The sequence below is a fragment of the Phoca vitulina genome, unplaced genomic scaffold (assembly GCF_004348235.1).
Source record: "Phoca vitulina isolate PV1807 unplaced genomic scaffold, GSC_HSeal_1.0 scaffold16, whole genome shotgun sequence".
NCBI classification, from domain to species: domain Eukaryota; kingdom Metazoa; phylum Chordata; class Mammalia; order Carnivora; family Phocidae; genus Phoca; species Phoca vitulina.
Window position 1 is genome coordinate 12,225,717 of NW_022589719.1, and position 18,661 is coordinate 12,244,377.

Here is an 18,661-nt window from a genome sequence, read left to right on the forward strand (position 1 = left end):
AACAGGACATTAAAAGGATTATTCACCACGACCAAGTGCAATTCATCCCTGGACTGCAAGTTTGGTTCAACATCCGCAAATCAATCAGGGTGATACAATACATTAATAAAAGAAAGAACAAGAACTATATGATCCTCTCAGTAGCTGCAGAAAAAGCATTTGACAAAGTGCAGTATCCTTTCTTGATTAAAACTCTTCACAGTGTAGGGATAGAGGGTACATACCTCAATATCATAAAAGCCATCTATGAAAAACCCACAGCAAATATCATTCTCAATGGGGAAAAACCGAGAGCTTTCCGCCTAAGGTCAGGAACACGGCAGGGATGTCCACTATCACCACTGCTATTCAACATAGTATTAGAAGTCCTAACCACAGCAATTAGACAACAAAAAGAAATAAAAGGCATCTGAATCAGCAAAGAAGAAGTCAAACTCTCACTCTTTGCAGATGATATGATACTTTATGTGGAAAACCCAAAAGACTTCACCCCAAAACTGCTAGAACTCATACAGGAATTCAGTAAACTAGCAGGATATAAAATCAATGCACAGAAATCAGTGGCATTTCTATACACCAACAACAAGACAGAAGAAAGAGAAATTAAGGAGTTGACCCCATTTACAACTGCACCCAAAACCATAAGATACCTAGGAATAAATCTAACCAAAGAGGCAAAGAATCTGTACTCAGAAAACTATAAAATACTCATGAAAGAAATTGAGGGAGACATAAAGAAATGGAAAAACATTCCATGCTCTTGGATTGGAAGAACAAATATTGTGAAGATGTCAATGCTACCTAGAGCAATCTACACATTTAATGCAATCCCTATCAAAATACCATCCACTTTTTTCAAAGAAATGGAACAAATAATCCTAAAATTTGTATGGAACCAGAAAAGACCCCGAATAGCCATAGGAATGTTGAAAAAGAAAAGCAAAGCTGGTGGCATCACAATTCCGGACTTCAAGCTCTATTACAAAGCTGTCATCATCAAGACAATATGGTACTGGCACAAAAACAGACACATAGATCAATGGAAGAGAATAGAGAGCCCAGAAATGGATCCACAACTCTATGGTCAACTAATCTTCGACAAAGCAGGAAAGAATGTCCAATGGAAAAAAGACAGTCTCTTCAACAAATGGTGTTGGGAAAATTGGACAGCCACATGCAGAAGAATGAAACTGGACCATTTTCTTACACCACACACAGAAATAAACTCAAAATGGATGAAAGACCTAAATGTGAGACAGGAGTCCATCAAAATCCTAGAGGAGAACACAGGCAGCAAACTCTTCAACCTCAGCCACAGCAACTTCTTCCTAGAAACATCGCCAAAGGCAAGGGAAGCAAGGGCAAAATGAACTATTGGTACTTCATCAAGATAAAAAGCGTTTGCGGGGTGCCTGGGTGGCTCAGTTGTTAAGCGTCTGCCTTCAGCTCAGGTCATGATCCCAGGGTCCTGGGATCGAGTTCTGCATCGGGTTCCCTGCTATGCAGGAAGGCTGCTTCTCCCTTTCCCACTCTCCCTGCTTGTGTTCCCTCTCTCGCTGTGTCTCTCTGTCAAATAAATAAATAAAATCTTAAAAAAAAAAGATAAAAAGCTTTTGCACACCAGAGGAAACAGTCAACAAAACCAAAAGACAACTGACAGAATGGGAGAAGATATTTGCAAATGACATATCAAATAAAGGACTAGTATCCAAAATCTATAAAGAACTTACCAAACTCAACACCCAAAGAACAAATAATCCAATCAAGAAATGGGCAGAAATCATGAACAGACATTTTTCCAAAGAAGACATCCAAATGGCCAACAGACACATGAAAAAGTGCTCAACATCACTCGGCATCAGGGAAATCCAAATCAAAACCTCACTGAGATAACCACCTCACACCAGTCAGAATGGCTAAAATTAACAAGTCAGGAAACGACAGATGTTGGCGGAGATGTGGCAAAAGGGGAACCCTCCTACACTGTTGGTAGGAATGCAAGCTGGTGCAGCCACTCTGGAAAACAGTATGGTGGTTCCTCAAAAAGTTGAAAATGGAGCTACCGTACAACCCAGCAATTGCACTACTGGGTATTTACCCCAGATACAAACATAGTGATCCGAATGGGTACATGCATCCCAATGTTTATAGCAGCAATGCCCACAATAGCCAAACTGTGGAAAGAGCCTAGATGTCCATGGATAAAGAAGATGTGGTATATGTGTGTAATGGAATATTATGCAGCCATCAAAAGGAATGAAATCTTTCCATTTGCAACGATGTGGATGGAACTAGAGGGCATTATGCTAAGCGAAATAAGTCAATCAGAGAAAGACATGTAACATATGATCTCACTGATACGAAGAATTCTTAATCTCAGGAAACAAACTGAGGGTTACTGGAATGGTGGGGGGTGGGAGGGATGGGGTGGCTGGGTGATAGACATTGGGGAGGGTATGTGTTATGGTGAGCTCTGTGAATTGTGTAAGACTGATGAATCACAGACCTGTACCCCTAAAACAAATAATATATTATATGTTTAAAAAAAAAAAGAAGATAGTAGGAAGGGAAAACCGAGGGGGGGGATATCGGAGGGGGACACGAACCATGAGAGATTGTGGACTCTGAGAAAAAAACTGAGGGTCTAGAGGGGAGGGGAGTGGGGGGATGAGTTAGCCTGGTGATGGGTATTAAAGAGGGCACGTATTGGGGTGCCTGGGTGGCTCATTCATTAAGCGTCTGCCTTTGGCTCAGGTCATGGTCCCAGGATCCTGGGATCAAGCCCCGCATCAGGCTTCCTGCTCAGTGGGAAGCCTTCTTCTCCCTCTCCCACTCCCCCTGCTTGTATTCCTTCTCTCACTGTGTCTCTGTCTGTCAAATAAATAAATGAAATCTTTAAAAAAAAAGAAAAAATAAAAAAATAAAGAGGGCACATATTGAATGGAGCACTGGGTGTTATACGCAAACAATGAATCATGGAACACTACATCAAAAACTAATGATGTAATGTATGGTGATTAACATAATAAAATAAAAAAAAACAAAAAACAAACAAACAAAAAATAATAATATTACCTACTTTTTGGGATGATTCTGAGAGTCAGTTGAGATAATAAGCATAAAGCTCTGGATGCATAGCAAATACCCAGTATCTTTAATCACATATGTTAACCAATATCTCTGATGACCACATTTGAACCACAGTAACACCACAATAGAAAGATATTTTCCATTAGGGAGGCCTCCCAAATATCACAGTTCATGGATAATTGCCTACTATACTAACATTTATTGTTCTCTCTTCCTCTGGTATGATTGCTATATGGAATATCTACCTATTCCAATATTCTGTTTATAAAGAGTTACTAATATCACAAATGCACAATGAGTTTTCAAGCACAGTAAAATGTGCTTAATAACAGGACACATCAACCATAATTTAATCTGGTTTAATGAGTCAAAATGAGGGCGCCTGAGTAGCTTAGTCGTTAAGCATCTGCCTTCGGCTCAGGTCGTGATCCCAGGGTCCTGGGATCGAGCCCCGCATCGGGCTCCCTGCTCCATGGGAAGCCTGCTTCACCCTCTCCTGCTCCCCCTGCTTGTGTTCCCTCTCTCACTGTGTCTCTCTCTGTCAAATAAATAAATAAAATCTTAAAAAAAAAATGAGTCAAAATGTTTGTCATCGTCTTGATATCTCTCAGAGTCTTCATTAATATCACCTGTGATATTATTGGTGTACCTGTGATGATATTGGTTAGTGTGACATGACATTGTTATCACTATGAAGAAGTTATAGAAGATCAAGGAGAATGTTTTATACCAAAATATAAAAACAAGTGACAAACATCAATAATATTTAATAGGCCTACATATATACAGAATTCTTCCTAACAAAAATTCACTCTACTTTATAAAGTTTTTTAACAAACAATTCCTAGTGATTAGTATGCTAAAGTTTGTGAGTCACTCTATAATGATTACTGCTGTAATAACTACTCTTGTGCCTATCACAGCTTCAGATCATCCCTTTTTTCTGAAACTTTATTTACCATAACAACTTCTGATCCTACTTTGTCTTCACCAGTAGACTAATACACTAAACCACATGAACCTCTTATTGAATATTAATGATCACTTATTAATTAGGTTCATATGATTCTTTAGTCAAATCAGTTTCATGAGAAAACAGATAAAGCTGAATTTTTACACATTTAAGAACTAGACATTGAATTTTGTAATTTGCCATTAGATTATGGCTATCCTGTGTTGCCATGACCCAAATAGTATCCATTAATTGATTCTACTAGATATTATAATGTGACATAAGGCTATAGATTTATCTTTATATTTGTGGATTAGCTTCTAGTTATGACTGACTGTCTTTAATTCAAGTATGACCTAAAAGTCCATTATGTGACCATTTTATGGGTAATTCACTAGATACAGTATTCTTGTCAAATTGAAGATATCATTTCTGGTATCTCTTCTCTTCATGGTCATAAATTCACTAACTAGGGCTGCTTATAACACCAAAAAGGAGCAGGGGATTTGAATCAGCTTCATGTTCACATTGACAGTCAATTGACCCAGAATGGAGTTACCTTTTGCCTAGGGCTTCAAATACTAAAACTATTCCTCTCTTCTCTAAGCCAAGTATTTTCCCAGAAATGGTGTATATGAGTTTCTCTGAGCCTTCCACACTTTCTTCCCTCTTCTTTCATACTGTGGTTGAAGATTTAATCCATAACTTCAAAACAAAGGTTTACTTAAGCCCTATCTGTGTTGAATACCTTTGATGCATGAAGTAGGGATATTCTTCACTGAGTTTTTACATTGAGATTAAAAAAAAAAAAAAAAAAAAAAGATCCCCATTTTTGCTAAATAATGCTGTGGAATGTTAATCTCTGCCCACCCCCCTTCTTCCTCCAGAACTAATTGTAGACTATAGATAAGACATCTACCTGTTTTTCCCTCACTCAAACTGTGAGATAAGGCAGTAGATGCAGAAACAAACCATCTTAAGAGGACAGAAAAAAATTTTAATCAGGAAAAAGTAGTTCTGTTCTTGCAACCCTGGATATACCAACTCAAACTTAAAGAAACTTTTTTCTGAAAGAAGGCATTTCCATCACCCAACCTGAACAGCAGGCTTCTCCCAATACTCTGTCCCAAGCTTAAAGTGAAACAGTGAGGCAGTTACCCAGATAATTAATTCAATTTTCCCTCCAATTCGCTTCAGTTGCTAATGTAGACGTATTTTCAACATCTTATTTTATTCCATTCATGTTAATGCTATTTAAACTTTTATATGATGTTCATAAATAGGTAATACCATTTACATACCTATAGACTGCTTACAGACTTTTCAAGGACATAGACTTCCTTCATTTCAATCGCAGTAAAACTTCATGACATTTATAGGAATTCCACAGAAGTAGGAAAAGGATGAAAGAGCTCTTAAACATATACTGCTATAAAATACACTAAAATGCTTGTTGGGCCCCTTTAGTCATAGAGTTCAGTAAGTCAAATCAAGTGTATTAAACTGCATCCAAAACATGGATCTGAGTTAAATAACAAAATAAAGCACAAGGCCAACTTGAAGTAATTTTCTGAAAAAAATTCTTCACATAAAATTTATCTAACATAGAAATTTGTGTTCTGGCCAAATGTGGCTTGAAACATCCTTGTTAAGTCAGGTAGGAACAATTTCACAATACCTAGCAAGAGAGACATGAACCAGTCCTGGGGGGAAAAAAAAATTGTACTATTTTTCAGTTAATTTCTACATCTTTAGGCCTTTAACCCTCTACCCCTCACCTTCCCCCCAGCCCGGCCTGAGCCACTGCAGGCTGCTCTGTGGAGACCCACTGGAGCTGACCACTATTACACAGGTTCTAAGACTGCTCAAGAGTACCATTAAAGAATTTTAGGGCCAGAAGGAAAGAAAATCCTCAATTTCAACTATAATTCTGATGGTAAGGCCAGAAAATTCAAATAATTTTCCCAAAGTCACATAAGCTAATATTAATTCCAAATCTGTGGTTCATTCTGTGGCCTACTCAGGGTCTGACTCATTTTTGGAAAATCTTCTTCTCTTGTTATGAAATAGTAAACTACTTTGACCCAAGATAATGATAATGTTTAATTCACATTGCCCTATGTGAACTTCCTAATATGTATATAATTTATGCTGTGAACCGAAAACCAGTTACAGGTTAAAAATTCAAGTTTATTTCACTTACCGATGGTAGCTATTTATGTCAAGCCAAAAGAGCTTAAGATAACATTTTAATTCTTATTGGTTTGTATTAACATAGAGGAGAAATCAGCAAAAGCATGGAGGAAAAAAAGCTAGTCTTCCGAGTAGACTTTTTCCAGGCAGGAGCCCTCACCCACCCCCACTCCTCAAGTTTGAATCACAGAGCTGGACATCGAGGCAGAATGGCTGGGACATCTTCAGGACAGTATGAATGGTAGAGCCAGAGCAGCATGAGGAAGAAAGAAGGTACAACAGAGAGCTCTGATTTGGTAGGTCTAATGTGGGGCTGAAAGCTGGTAAAATTTGAAAAGCCCCTCCCCCCACCCATTTGATTCTGGAACTAACCCTTTGTTCTCAGTACTTCTGGATATGCAAATAAAGAAAAATCTCTGGACCTATGAAAATATTCTGAAATTCAAAAGTAAGAAACCACCATAGAAAAGGGGGTCAACTTTTTCCATAAAGGGCCAAATCATAAAAATCTTAGGTTTTCCAAGCCATATAGTCTGTGGCAAAAAGAGAGTGCTGCATTGTATGTAGTAGGAAAGCAGCTATTATAACCTCTATACTGCAAAAGCAGCCAGAGATGCTACGGAAATCAAAGTGACTGTGTTCCAATAACATTTTATTTACAAAAACTGGCCCCTGAGAGCTGTAGTTTGCCCACCCTTGACCTAGAATCGTCAGAGAGATGGCTCACTCTAAATTCGCCTCAAAAACAAGAGAAAAGTTTAGAAAATTTTCTGATTCTTATTCCCAATAAGGTCCAAGACTACATTGCATTTATGAGATCAAAATAGGCATTCTTAAAAATGAAACAATTTGAGAATAGAAAAGATGGGATTTAAAACATGATCACCAAATTTAAAACTGCACTGAAAGCAGGACACAACAAAAGTTGGAAGCGGAATTCGTAAAGTAGGAAGCAAACTTAGAAATTTAACCAAAATAAAGAGACAAAGGATAAAGGAAAGAAAAATATGAGAATAAGGAATACACGCATGGAAGAAAGAGATATTGAATAAAAATTCCTAAAAGGAAAGGTAACATATGGGAGAGAAGGAATAATCAATGAAATGAAAAACATCTTTCTAAGTTGATAATATAACATTAGTGGGGAGTAGGGCACATATCAGGTGAAATCAGATATGTGCCAATAAATTGTTGAAGCTGAGTAATGACTACTTTTCCTTCTTTTTCTTTTTCTTTTTTTAAAGATTTTAGAGGGAGGTCAGGGGAGAGGGAGAAGCAGGCTCCCTGCTGATGGTAAGGGTCCTAGGACCCTGAGATCATAACCCCAGCCAAGGCAGATGCCCAACCGACTGAGCCACCCAGGCACCCCGAATAGTGTTCTTTCTATGTTTGTAGGATAAGAACTATTTTTTTCCATTTTTGTAAATTTTGGAAATTTCCATAAGAAACAGAATTTTAAGTTACTGTGAGTTTTTAATAATTATGATAAATACATGTTGATTTTTTAATTGTCAAAATAAAGCACAAAGAAGAAATCTAACCTATAATCCCATGATCCAGATGTTACCCCATTAGTATTTTCATTGTCTATCCTTTTAGTGCTTTTTTCTACCCAGATATATGTTTACAAAATTAAGATCATTTTATACATACTACTTTATATCTTGCCTTTCCTTGCTTGCTATAATGGAAATATTTTCAATCTATGATTCCATTTTAATTTTATTGATTAAATAAAGGTCCAGTAGAAAATATGTGTTTGGCATTATTCTAAAGGCCATACACACAGAATTCTTAGGATTTCACAACAAGGCTTCAACTAATATGGTAGAAAAAAATTTTAATTTAATACAAAACTTAAACATCTTAAGTGTATAGGACAACTCAATGATTAAAATAAGGTGTCTTGAACAGAAGGAAGATTAAGGAAATCTATGCTCTTGTATGCAAGCGATTGAAATCAACTCTGGCTAACATAAGCAGAAAAAGAATTTGTTGGAAGGGAATTGAGCAGCTCACAAAATTGATGAGAAGCCTGGGGGAGATTCAAAAAAGGGACAGACACCAAGGAAGCCTGAACAGCAGGAGCCAGAACCCAGACAAAACCAGAGGAGCAGGTTACTTAGGACACCAAGAAGAGTCACACCACAGACGCAACTGACATCAGACACTTAACACCATTGTAGACTCTTGTTGTCTTTGCTATTACAAGTAATTCCTAAATTGTTTCTTTTTTTTTTTTAAGATTTTTATTTATTTATTTGACAGAGAGAGACACAGCGAGAGAGGGAACACAAGCAGGGGGAGTGGGAGAGGGAGAAGCAGGCTTCCCACTGAGCAGGGAGCCCGATGCGGGGCTCGATCCCAGGACCCTGGGATCATGACCTGAGCCAAAGGCAGATGCTTAACGACTGAGCCACCCAGGCGCCCCTCCTAAATTATTTCTGCATCTGTGTGTTACTCCCTCAGGATTCAAACCCCTGAGCTGAAGTGCCAAATTCTGGATCTTAGATAAAGTGTCCTTACCCTGGCTGCCCCAAGCTTGGGAAAGGAAAGATCATCCCTCTTTTGGAAGGCAAGTCTTTGCATCCCACTAGGGTTACACACAATAGGGAACTGCCTCTCAATAAGAAGTGGATGGGGGAGGAATATATGAGAGGAAGAGAATATAATATATATACATAATATATGAAATATTGCGTGTGTATATATATATATATATACAGAGAGAGAGAGATCTAGTCTTAAAATTCATGACAAAAAATGGCTATATGATCATGACCTACTCTTTGACTTTTAATATTCTCCTCTAAATTATGAGAGTAATATTTGTTCCTACTAGCTTCATTAATATGTTGTAAAGATAAATGATTTAATATCTGCTAACTACCCTGAACACCTTAGGAAAAGAATGCATTATAGATACAAGTGATTTTAATTAGCAAAACTATAATTAGTAGAGTTCATAATATCTGCTGTGTTTCAGACATTGATAACAATAAATGGTACAAAGTCAAAGATACTGGAAGGTGTCGCAGGCATTTTGCTCTAACTACATTACTATATATAAACTAAGTTTTAAAACTGCACTAATTTTTAGTTAACTTTTTAAACTTTGTTTATATAAAATACAGTTCTAGGGCTTGGGATTGGAGAGGGGAAGAAAGATGCATAGACTGTTCAGTTGGTTGGATCTGTTACATTAATTTCACAATCTGTGAAGGAGTGGATTGTCCCTTGAATGGTAATGGAAAATTAGTTTCTTTATTTCTTCATTAAGACTGTGGGAGGAAAATTAATACTCACTTCGGCTTTTCCAAATTAATAGAATATATCTTTATTAAAATGATGAATGTACATGCCCACTTACTTTTTGGTTGAGAGGCTCTCTAACTCATAGAATGACTGAACTTAAAGCTGAACCTTAGAAATCATCTCGTTAAGGAAACTGAGATCCAGTGAGACTAAATTAGTAACCGAAGGTCACACAACTAATTAAGGACAGAGCAAAACTAGACACTTGGGTCTCTGACTCTTAATCCAGTGCTCTTCCAAATTCATCAAGCCACTTAAAGGAGAAGAAAAGAAAATTCCTTTACTATGCCTTTTCACATTGTTAGTGTATGTAATGTTTTCAGTTCCTTATGCCCCAAGGAGTAGTAATCTCCTGTGCAAAATATCCAAAGAAAATATGTACCTTTTCCCAATTTTCTTTTTGTGAGGTTCATATGGAAAGAAATACAACCCCTGTCTTGAAAAGGCCAACCTTGGGCAAAACTCTGAAGTCCGGTCTTTCTTTGATCCCTCTCTTCTCCATTTGATACTCCTCCACAAACCGGGTTCCCAATTAACTCTTTCCCGTCCCCACTGTCTTTCTTCACGAAAACCTCTCCGAAATTTTACTACACTATTTCATACATAAACAGTGTGTTTGATACACACCCGTGCACCCACCTGGGTGCACCCACTACTTATTTTAGGAAATAAAGCATACCATTGGTGTATCACCTCTTCTTTATCCTTCCTTTGATTCATCTTCTTACCCATGCACAGAAGTAACCTACCAGTCTCCCGCCATTTCTTCCTTTTCTATCATTTCTTTGGTTTTCTTTACAGTTTTCCTACATGTGACTATACCCTTATTCAGTACATTGTCTAGTTTGTACATGCTTTTAAACTTTATGTAATTTACATAAACATAATGTTCTTATAACTTTTTTTCATTCAACATTCATTTGTTAAAAATTGTTTTATGTTACCTTAATGTACAGTTGACCTTTAAACAACATGAGTTTGAACTGTGTAGGTCCTCTTATATGCAGACTTTTTTTTTATAAATACAGTACAGTACTGTAAATGTATTTTCTCTTATGATTTTCTAAATAACATTTTTTCCTTTCTCTAGCTTACTTTAGGTATGTAATACATAGAACATACAAAATATGTATTAATTGACTGTTTACATATTATTCAGGCTTCTGGTCAACAGTAGGCTATTAGGAGTTAAGTTTTTGGAGAGTCCAAAGTTATATGTAGATTTTTTACTACAGGGGAGAGGGGGGTGTCACCCCAACTCTGTGTTGTTCAAGGGTCAACTGTATCTCTTTTCAGTGCTGTATTGTACGGCATTAGATGAACATACCAAAATGTATTTATCCATTCTTCTGTTGATGACCAACTCAATTTTTTTACTATTACAAACAAAGCCGCCAAGAATATTCTTGTACCTCTATCCTGTTGCATGGAGACAAAAGTACTCCAGTAGTGGAACCACTGAGTGGGAAAGTTATAAGCATCTTCAAATTTGAGATATTGCCAAATTGTCTTCTGGATTTATTTTTACTGATTTTACTCTTCCTTACAGTGATCATGAGTTCCCATAGATCTTGCTTGGAACTTGGAAGTGTAAGATTTTTTTTCATGGCTTCCAATCAGATAGTAGTTTTATTTTACATTTCTCTGATTAATAATATTGAGCATGTTGTCATAGGTTTATTGGCCATTCTGACCTCCTCTGAACATTTTTATTGGGTTGTTTGTCCTTGTCTTACTGATTTGAAAAAATTATTAAAATACCAATTGCTGATCAATTATCTATTTTGAAAATACTTCTTCTTGTGAGTTGTCTTTTCAAAATTTTTCATTATGTCTTTGGCTGAAAACATTTTATTTCATTTATCAATATTCTTCTCTGAGGATGTGTTTTTTTGTGTCTTGCTTAAGAAATCCTTCCCTTCCTTGATGTGATGATGATGATATGTTCCTTGATATTCTTCTACATGTATTTCTCAATGTTTTAAACTTTGGTTTTTATGTGTAAATCTTCAAACAGCTTAACGTTTATTTTCACGTATCATACAAACCTGAATTTTTTCTTCATATGGATAACAAATTGTCCCAGTACCATTTATTGAAGAGTCCTTTTTATCCTTATGATTTGCAATGATGTATCTATTCATATATTAAGTCATAAATTTCCCATGTTTCTGGGGCGACTGGGTGGCTCAGTCGTTAAGCGTCTGCCTTCGGCTCAGGTCATGATCCCAGGGTCCCGGGATTGAGCCCCGCATCGGGCTCCCTGCTCAGCAGAAAGTCTGCTTCTCCCTCTCCCACTCCCCCTGCTTGTGTTCGCTCTCTCGCTATCTCTCTCGCTTTCAAATAAATAAATAAAATCTTTAAAAAAATAAAAAAATAAATTTCCCCTGTTTCTGTTGCTGGCCTCTAGATTCTGTTCCATTGATCTATTAGTTTAATAGATCTTTTTTTTTAAAGGTTTTATTTATTTGACAGAGAGAAAGACAGCCAGAGAGGGAACACAAGCAGGGGGAGCGGGAGAGGGAGAAGCAGGCCTCCCGTGGAGCAGGGAGCCCGATGCGGGGCTCGATCCCAGCACCCTGGGATCATGACCTGAGCCGAAGGCAGACGCCTAATGACTGAGCCACCCAGGCGCCCCTAGTTTAATAGATATTAATCACTTTAGCTTTATAAGTCATGTGATAATCTGGTAGAGCAACTGTCCTTCTACCATATTCTTCTTGAGATGTATCTTGGTTATCCTTGGGCCTCTGCTTTTCCAAATCAATTTTAGAATTATTTTGTCAAGTATCCATAAATAATCATGTTGGAATTCTTATTGTATTGTACTGAATTAGATTCTATTAGGGAGAACTGAATCTTTCTAACCTTGAATATATTATTTCTCTTCATTTATTTAGGCCTTCTCTGATTTCTCTCAATAACATTTTATAATTTTCCCCATAAAGTTTATGTACCTCCTTAGATTTATTTCTGAATCTACTTCTATATGGAATACATTATATTTTGCTCTGAAAGTCAACATACAAAATTAAGTTATGCCAAATGGCTTTAACCAGGAACTGCAAATTCAATTATCTATGGAGCCAGGTTAAAAAAAAAAAAAATCAATGTGGAAACCAGACCAAAGTATAAGACTTTAGAAGATGATGAAAATTATAGGGTCCTTACTCCACTATGACTAATTGTTGCCCAATATTACCAGAACTTCCAAATATTCCAGGCTTGCTAGAAATTTCCTGATTTTTAAAACATTGCGTGGGCTACCAGTTTCAGTCATCTTCAGATGACTTAAAATAAAGAACGATGAGTGAAATAACAGGTTTCAGTCAGCAAGTGAGAGCAGAAAGGAAAGCAAGCCACGATAGTGGCTATAATTAAAAAAGGCAATAACGAGTGTTAGCAAAAATGTAGAAAAATTGGAATCCATTGCTAGTAGGAATGTAAAGTGGTGTAGCCACTTTGGAATACACTTTGGTAGTTCCACAAAAAGTTAAACATAAACTATGAACAATAATACTGCGTTGTAATTTTCAAACTTGATAAGACACCAGATCTTGGTTATTCCTACCTCAAGAAAGAAGTGATAATTATGTGATGTGGTAGAGGTTCTAACTATTGCTCCAATGGGAATCATATTACAATATATAAATGCACCAAATCAAAATGTTGTACACCTTAAATTTACATAATGTTATGTCAAACATAATTCAATAAAAAAAAGAAAGCTAGCGGAAAAAAGTTAAACACAGAGTTACCATATCACCCAGCAAGTCCACTTCTAGATATTATGTCCTGAAAAAGTGGAAACACAGTCCACATAAAAACTTAAAAACAAATGTTTATTGCAACATTGGTCACAAAAGTTTAAAAAGTGGAAACAACCCAAATGTCCATCAAATGATGAATGGATAGATAAAATATGGCATATCTACACAGGGGAATATTATTTGGCCATATAAAGAGATGAAGTATGTACTGATATGTGCTACAACATGGACGAATCTTGACAACATTATTCTAAGTGAAAGAAGCCAGTCACAGAGGGCTACCTACTGTATGATTGTATTTATATGAAATATCCAGAATAGGTAAACTCATAGAGACAGAAAGTAGATTAGTAATTTTCAGGGGCTGGAGAGAGGGAAATTGGGGAGTAACTGTTCATGGTATGGGTTTTATTTGGGGGGTGGTAAAAAATGTTCCAGAATGAAATAGCTGGGATGGATTTTTAACCTTGCGAAAATACTAAAAACATTGAACTGCACATGTTAAAAGGGTGAATTTTGTGGTTTATAAATGATATCTTAATTTCAAATGTTTTAACACAAAAAAAAAAAAAAGAAAGAAAGAAAGAAAGTAAAGGGGGGAGCCTGGGTGGCTCAGTTGGTTAAGCGTCCAACCCTTGATCTCAGCTCAGGTCTTGCCTCGGGGTCAGGACTGTAAGCCCTGTGTTGGGCTCCACATGCAGATAGAGCCTACTTAAAAAAGAGAGACAGAGAGAGAAAGGAAAGGAAGTATATATTGGGCTTTCCTCCAAAGTTATAATCTGCCAACATAAAGCTAGTTCTGACTTTGAGATTAAATAAATTCACCCATAGCTAAACATGAACATTTGTGTTTCTATTATTTTCCCTTTTCTAACCACTACTCTTAATAGTCACACCTTTGATATTGTACCTTTAGCAAGACCTATTCTTCCAGATGGGATGGAAAAAGTTTTCTAACATCTCCTTGTTTATTAAAAGACTGTGATTTGTGCTATTACCCTGTGTTGGTATGATTATTTTTTCTTTACTAGTATTTCTTTTTTTTTTTTTTTTTTTTAGATTTTATTTATTTGTCAGAGAGAGAGAGAGCACAAGCAGGGGGAGCGGCAGGCAGAGAGAGAAACAGGCTCCCCGCTGAGCAGGGAGCCTGATATGGGACTCGATCCCAGGACTCTGGGATCATGACCTGACCTGAAGGCAGATGCTTAATGACCGAGCCACCCAGGCGTCCCACTTTACTAGTATTTGTAAAAGGAGATGGCCCGGGGTGCCTGGGTGGCTCAGTTGGTGAAGCGTCCGCCTTCAGCTCAGGTCATGGTCCCGGGGTCTTGGGATCGAGTCCCACATGGGGCTCCCTGCTCAGTGGGGAACCTGCTTCTCCCTCTCCCTCTGCTGCTCCCCCTGCTTGTGTTCTCTCTCTCTCTCAAATAAATAAATAAAATCTTATAAATAAATAAATAAATAAATAAATAAATGGCCTGTGTGTTTCCCTCCAGTTCCTGGTTGGGCTCCCTACAGAACTTACTGCCTTTGCTCTGAAACCCATCATCTCCCACCTCTCCACCGCCTCATCTTCTTAAAAACACATGGACCTACACGCCCCCCATCCCCTGGATACAACTGTAGTTTCCTTGGACAATCCAGCCCTCTGAGGTCTCTACTTTTACACAACATGTGCTCTCTGCGTGGAAACTCCTTCTGGAGTGGGGGTGGCAATGGATATGAAAAGGGATTGATGACTATATCTTGAAGGCAGTTCCAAACAGACTTGTTAATGAATTCGATATGGAGTAGCAAAGAAGAAAAGAATCAAGGATGCCTACTGTCTGACTTTAATAACTTAACAGATGACACTGCTGTTTTTCAAGTTTGGAAAGACCAGGGTGGGGGAAGACCAAGGTTAACATAGTAAACTGGAGCTATGAGACATCAAGTGGAGATAACAAGTATAGATAGTAGTCTGGAGTGAGATAATATGTATCTGGAGCACAAAGGAAAGATTTGTGCCAGGAGGTATAAATCTGGGGGTTGTCGGCACATAAACAATATTTAAAACCATGGAAATGAACACAATCACCTAGGGAGGAACTATATCCGAAGAATGCTCAATAAGTGTTAGTTAGGAAGAGGTTGTACCATAATTTATTTAACAAATCCCCTTTCTTTTTTTTTTTTTTTTTGACATATGTGTTCCTAATGTTTTGTGTAACTCATGAGTAATTTTTATATCCTCCACAAATATTTACAACAATTTTTTTCTAATAGAAACCAGCTTTTCAAAAAAAAGCCTAACTCGGAATAGGTTTTGAGACCCAAAGTCAAAGCCGAAGAAGTAAGTCTGAACAGTAAAAGAAGGAAGAAGGAAAGGGGGGGTGTCAAGGCTAAGTGCTGTGTGGACAAGAGTTGGAGAGATGAGAATTCTTGCCCAGCACTGCAGAGGAGGTAGAAATGTCTAAGAGTAATCTACCAAGTTTGCTGGGCATTTATCAATTAGCAAAAACAAACAAAAACACTCTTCCATCTTGCCTACATAATCTTCAGTAAACTTCAACATAGCTAACTAAATGCACTGAGTTCTCTACAGTGAATTAAATGCTGAGTCCTGCCTCAGGGGGGATGGTTTCAAGAGGAGAAACGGTACAGCCAGTATCTGGGTTACGTTTGTTTTTGTTTTTTAAATGGCAATGCAATGAACACTTTTAGAACTACATCTTTGCATATGCTCAGGATTATTTTTTTGGCATAATTCTAGATACTGGATTAAAAAGAATGGACCATTTTTTAAGGCTTTTTTTTTAAGATTTTATTTATTTATTTGACAGAGAGAGAGAGACAGCGAGAGAGGGAACACAAGCAGGGGGAGTGGGAGAGGGAGAGGGACAAGCAGGCTTCCCACTGAGTAGGGAGCCCGATGCGGGGCTCGATCCCAGGATCCTGGGATCATCACCAGAGCCGAAGGCAGACGCTTAACGACTGAGCCACCCAGGCGCCCCTAAGGCTTTTTTTTTAAGGCTTTTTTGTATACGTTGCCAGACTATCCTCCAGAGAAGTTGAATAATGTATCACCAACATAATATTAGAGTGTTCATTTCCTCTCACCTAATCTCTCTCAAATTAATCAGAAAAAGTGGTAGCTCCTTGTTTTAATATGGCACCATCCTGACCCATTAAATTTTTTAATATGACCCTAAGTGGTCTCCTTGTTTCTAATTTTTTTCCACATCAGTTCATTCTCTATGTCACTGCTAGATTATTCTTATACTAGGGTTCCTATGACACTATTCCCTGTTCAAAAATCTTCAATGACTCCTCACTATCTACTGAAGTAAACACAAACTCTTCAGTCTGTCATTTAAGACACATTGCAATATGGCCTCGTCACATATTTCCAATCTTATTCTATCCTCCACTCTCCTGCACATACCCTACAATCCAGTTAAAATCATATAGTAGTCATTGTTCTCCAGAACATGACCCATAATTTCTCATGTCCATGTCATAATAGTCCAGTGATGAAAACTCTTACCATGAGTGCTTCAAATCTCCCCTCCCCTGCCTTTAGCAGATCCTGCTAATTAATCATCATACTCTTTCCCACTGAGCTGGGACGCAATGTCTCAATACAGTGCTGCAGACAACCACTACCTTGAACCGGAATTGGCACGTGAGGTACAGCTAACTCGCCATCCCTCTAATGGTCCTTTCACCTAGTTGGCCTTCACCCCAGTTCTTCTTGAATTGGTTGCCATATATTAAAGTTCACTTCAAATGTTTCCTCTCCTGCAAAGCCTTTCTTGATTCCACTCTCCACCTCCAATTCTCTAGGCACATTACATGGCTCTTGTATGTCTTACTTCATTCCACCTTGTTTTGTTACTCGTGTGCTATTTTCTACCCATTTTGAACCATCTGTGTCTTAAGACGATACGTAAAGAGTTCAGGTTCTAGAGCCAGACTGTCTGAGTTCAAATCCTGGATCTGTCCCAACCAGCTTGAACACTTGAGCAAGTTGTTTAACATCTTCAAGTTGCAGTGCCCTCATCTGTAAAATGGACATAATATTTGGACCTACTGAAGAAAGCTGTGAGAATTCAAGGAGATAGTGTAAGTCATGTGCTTAGTTAAGTGGCCCACCATATTAAGCTTTCAGAAATGTTACATACTTCTCAAAAAGTTAAACCAAATGACTTAGCAATTCTACTCCTAGATGCAGACCCAAGAGAATTGGAAACATGTGTTGACACATGAACACACGTACATGAATGTTCATAGCAGCATTATTCACAATAGTCAAAAAATGGAAATGACTCAAATTTCCATCAACTGATGAATAAACAAAATGTGGTATATCTGCATAATGGGATATTACTCAGCCATAAAAAGTGCTGATACATGAAAATATAATGTTAAGTGAAAAGTCAGTCATGAAAGACCACATATTGGGGCGTCTGACTGTTGGTTTCAGCTCAGGTTTGTGATCTCAGGGTCATTAGATGGAGCCCCAAGTCGGGCTTCGCACTCAGCATGGAGTCTGCTTGAGATTCTCTCTCCCTCTCCCACTACCTCTGCCCTGCCTCCAGCTCACGCGCGTATGCACTCTCTCCCTCTCTCTCCAATAAATTTTTTTAAAAAGACCATATACTGTATGGTTCCATTTATATTAAATGTCCAGAAGAGGCAAATCTATGAAGACAGAAGTAGATTAGTGGTTGCCAGGGGTGAGGAAAGGGGAAATAGGGAATAACGGCTAGCGGGTATGGGGCTGCTTTTTGGAATGATGAAAATGGTCTACAATCAGATAGTGGTGAGGGTTTGTTTGCCCAGTATTGTAAATATACTAAAGCTCATTGAATTGTACATTTTTAAATGGTTAAAATGATTCATTTTGTGTACATTTTTAAATTTTGTTATGTGAATTTTATCTAATTAAAAATGTTTTATTTATATTACTACTCCACTTTGTATCCCATAGAGTGCCTAAGGAAATATCATTAAGAAAATTATTTTCTTTAAAAAAAAGAAAATTATTTTCTTTCAAAGGAAAAGATATTTAATACGGCCTTAAATGCAAAGATGAAATGATACGAGTAACTTCTATAAATTATAGTGACTGCAATTTGCATGCAGAACAAACCATAGGTAAATGGTAATTTATTGCTCTGTAGAAATTCCAGTAGACTAGGTCAAACTAAAACAAAACAGTTCTAACAATCTTGGGATTACACTTGGCTAAAATACAATCTAACAAAAAATATTAATAGGGAACTCAAAAAAGAAGAACTATAAAAAAAATTGAGTATATTAAAAAAAAGGTTAATTAAAACAAAAGGCTATTTTAAAC